General features: G+C 29.9%; 1 long non-coding RNA gene across 1 annotated transcript; it reads right to left on the minus strand.

Annotated features, from left to right (window-relative positions):
• Positions 1-1311: 1311 nt before the first annotated feature.
• Positions 1312-4738, minus strand: LOC119686182. The gene is made up of 3 exons (XR_005252890.1): positions 4532-4738; positions 4345-4463; positions 1312-1737 (listed from the first exon to the last, which is right to left on the minus strand). It is a non-coding gene; the product is annotated as an uncharacterized LOC119686182 (long non-coding RNA).

A 4738-nucleotide genomic window follows, 5' to 3' on the forward strand; every position in this document is an offset into this window, starting at 1 on the left:
ACCAAGTTAGATATATGCCTAATATTAAAATAAAATTCTTTCCAAATAGAAATAATACTAATAAGTAAATAATCATTTGAGAGATCATATATACCTGTATGACTACAAATTTTTCCAAGCTATACGTGAGATTCGCCAGAATGGATCAGAATACTTGAGGATGGATTTTCCGATGCTCAATGACATTCTTAAAGACCTGGTTTGCACTAATTATAAAAAACATAAGATTTTAATACGATTATTTCAACATGATATTTATTCTATGTTGAATACATTTTCAATAGAGTTCATGCATTATAGCCGAGAAACAAAAAATCTTCTGAAATAAAATAAATATAAAAAAGAAATTAAAAAAGGTTGCTTGAAGTACTTGTGAAGTTATAATGTAACAAAGGTCAATTAACACTAGCCAATTCATTTATAACATAAAACTATCTGGTTAGTAGATGATTTATCCTATTTTCTATGATTTATATTCTAAAAAGTTAGACTATTTTCCTCCATTTACACAACATTAAGCGAATTTTAAAACGCTAAATTATGTCATTGTCGCGTTATAGCCATACATCACATCGTTCTCTCTAATTCAATACTCGTTTCCAACACATAAGGGACTATAGATCTTCTGAAGAATTCTTTTCTCAAATTCTCCTAACACTTTCATTTCAAACTATTCTGTTTATGGAATACTATGGCAAGAGATGTGTAATTTTTGGTTAATTCAAAGATTCTGCAACTGTTTGAAATATCCTTATAATTCAGTTTGTAATATATATAAGGTTAACCAATAAATGCATCAACAACCCGTTTCAAAAATATTCGGCATTTTTCTTATTAGGCAGCACCTTAATAACCACCTGATTGTCACTTAAAAATGTGTTGATACGAGTATCCGTCTCTTTTACTTGACACCTGAGTTTCCATATATGTAAAAACCATATCAACGAACAAGCTGACAGACACTATTCGGTAGATGCATATTAAAAAAAGAACTAAGTACCAAGTTGACCAGTGCTTTCCTTAGTGCATGAAAAATATCTTAAACCGAGTTTATAACCTTCAGTGTAGGGAAGAACTGATTATTAGAAACATTATCATATTAACGAAGATTTATACAAATTAAAAGGAAATGTTAGTTTTTACTGATATTAAAATAGACCATAAATAATATGTAACAAAAGTGCAACAAAAAACTTGAAGGAGTCGCCTTAGGATTAAACATCTTATCATATATTAACAATAAAATTTTCTTGAAATATTTTAATTAATATTTAAGACTTTTTATTTATAAATTAATTATCTTAACTTCCAATTATGTCTATGCGGAAATTGGTTATTTTTGCACGATTACTGTTATGAGCTTTAAACGATTCCATGTTATCAATTCCCCAAAGAAGCATGTTTTCAAGTTGTAGCGATTGCATCATCTCACACCCTTTCTCGAGCTCAGCTGTGCCATCAACCACGGCGAACCCAATGGAAACAAAAGCATTTTTCGATATTTTTAATGTTTTTTAAAAAAATCATATCATATTCGACGCTTATCAGTCCCGCTGAAGTACATTGTATATTGTATGTTGTAACCAAGTCTAGTAAAGTAATTGCGCCCGTGTGTATAATTTCGAAGAACTTTGATAAAAGACGAGAGCACCCAGCAGCAACAGAACAAAGTGCAGCGGCAATTTGCGTGGTTTTATCAGTTGAGAAATGGCAGGAGAATGGCCAATATATTAGCAACTGAATTGGAAATAAAAAGTGTCATCTTTTGTTATTGTTATATTATTTATGCATAAATTTAAAAAAAGAAAGTACAAAAATAAATTTAAAATAAAATTTTTATAATACCAAAAAAAAAAAACAAATTAAAAAAAAATCTGTCATATAATCAACCTCATCATCAGCGGTTTGCTTCGATATGCTGCAATAAAACGACGCCAACCTAAGCGGCTTTTCGGCACCAAACAATTTAATTATATTATTATTTTTTAAAAGACAAATTAAATTATTTTTATGGTTTTTGTTATATTTAATTTAAATATTATTAATCATTTGTTTATGCATAAATTTAAACAATTTTTGCATTGTTAGCTACGCATATGCAGCAAACAGCGCAGCATAAATCGCAGCATTACTTTTTTTTGACTGTTGCTCAAGATCAAGGATTTATGGGTCTTATCATTGGGTCGGACACTGCACCCAGCATCAAAATATTCACTTTATTTTTTAAAATAGTCAACGAGTAACAAAATGTTATCAATTCGTATTAAATTATATTTTGAAATGAAACGTTTGTGAAAGAGTGCACGTAACGCATCTGTCTGAGGTGCCGATTAGAGATTATGTCTGCCTGCCGTTGTTGCTATTATGCGCTCGATTATATAAAAATAAAATTTAAACTAAATTTTGTTTTCACGACAAAAATAATACAACTTATTTGTCATGACTATACTTAGTTTCAATATCAATTTAATTTTATTTCGGTGCTAGCAAAACCTTGACTTTAAACTTTTGCATCGGCAATAAGTCCAACTCATATGAAACAAACAATAATAAACAAAATTAATCATTTGTATATTATAACATTATGTTTTATACATTTCTGAGCACTCAAAACATCAAATTGATGGGTTATCCGCCTTACAGTCCTGACTTGGCACACAGTGACTTCTTGTTCCCAAACATTAAGACAAAAATGCGTGGCGAGCGTTTTTCTACGCCCGAACATACCGTTGAGACATTTCAAATCCTGGTTTGGGAGATACAAACTTCAGACTGACAGTAATGTTTTATTAATATTTTGAAAATTAGATCAATTGAATTTAAAAATACTATATTGAAGAACGCTTCGAATAACAATAAAAACACTGGTTAACCACTGTGTTTTTATTGATTTATATATTCTTTCTTATGTATAGAATCTAATCTAGGAAAGTAATACTGAGTTACACCACGATTCGCACGGGAAAATATAGCAAATTTATTATTTTTATACAATATTTGAAATAATGTATTTATACTATATACTGTGCCACTTGTACAAGTTATCTAATAGACAGACTAATCCACTCTCAAATATTTCATATCCGAGATATTCGTTTTCTTCATATACTGCACCACCTTTCAATATTGCTTTCACGTTTTAAAAGCATGACCGATTTTCATTACTTTAAGACGTTGTATTATCAAAAATAGATTTTTGCTTTTCTAGGATATTTTTAACAAACGTTAGTAACCCTAACTCATCAAGGCCAGCAGTTTGTTTATGGATACGATTTCTATCGTTTAGTTCGGCTTGATTATCCAAGCCTCTACATCATAAACAAATCTTGATTACACTAGTAATAATAATATTAGTAGTGCATAATATTACTCGAGATGAGTTTTCTTATATTACACTTTCTTACTCTGGTACATTCCCTAGGGAAATATTTAACTGCATACCTAGGGCAAGATCTTACCGTTTTTAGTATAATATAATACTGTCGCTTTACTCTAGTATACTACTCTAGCATACCAACATTTCTGTATGACAGTACAGAACATTGTATGTATTATTCATAGATGAATTTTTTCATCTATTTTTATTATATTTATTATATTATATTTAGTTATAAAACTTCACATCACTTCATCTTTCACACAAAATATTCTAATAAATTATTACACACACACTGAATAACATAGTCCGAAAATATTTGCCATTATTAACGCAGCAACTAGATGTCGCTCTAACATAAATTTGAGTACTTTTTCATGTTCAGCTACGTATAAATAATTTATAATACCAGGACTCCGTTACTGAACACGGTCGACTGATGTTTAATACTGAAAGGGTTAAATTCATTCATGCATTTATATAGTAATTTTAACAAAAATCGCATACATAAATAACATCACAAAATTATGAATGAAATGCTTAAATTGCACCAAATGCTCTGATTTCGTAGTTCTGTTATGAAAGTGGGTGGCACCTAAAGTTCTTTTAAGATAATTTTACATTCATTTCTATCCTTTAGTTCCGCCTGATTATCACAAGTCATACAGGTACCATACTTTGTTTTATAAAATGTGTACCTGATGACTGTCACATATGTATAATTTTTCGTATAACTTAAAGAGGTATTTACGAATATTCTACATATTCACCAAGGATTATTAGTCCATGACCTCAAGAAACTTAATCCTTTTAAAAATTTTTCCTTTACCATTAACATTATTTTGGATTATGTTTTTGACTAAAAAATTTCGTGAAAAAATTATAATTGCTATTAATCAAAATGTTTCGCCTCATTATTATGGACGCATATGGATTTTTATATGTATTTTTGGCTTCTATATGCTTACCTATCCAGATGTAGTAAATACATTTTTTTTATTGTTTTTATTGGAGTTATTAGTTACACCATAGCAAGGTCGTCTATCTTTTAATTGTACTGCTTGTTTTTTGTTGCAAATTGAATTTCCTGGAAGAAACAAATTTAGTCAAAAACGAGATTAGCATAATAATTATGGAAATTCAAAACAAATTTACCAAACAATCAAACTCAGTCAGTCATGCAGTCACGCCGTGAAACAATCTTCATTAATTGACCTGTAGACGGACTTACCTCGCTGCCTACACGCTATAGGCAACATATATTGTTGCGCGCGCTTACCTCTTTGCAGTTAGATGGATGGATTTTACAGGTAAGTTATGCTAACTTATTTTCTTATACGGGTCTACTGTCTTTATGTAATG

Source organism: Teleopsis dalmanni, chromosome 2 (genome assembly GCF_002237135.1).
Source record: "Teleopsis dalmanni isolate 2A chromosome 2, ASM223713v2, whole genome shotgun sequence".
Taxonomy (NCBI): domain Eukaryota; kingdom Metazoa; phylum Arthropoda; class Insecta; order Diptera; family Diopsidae; genus Teleopsis; species Teleopsis dalmanni.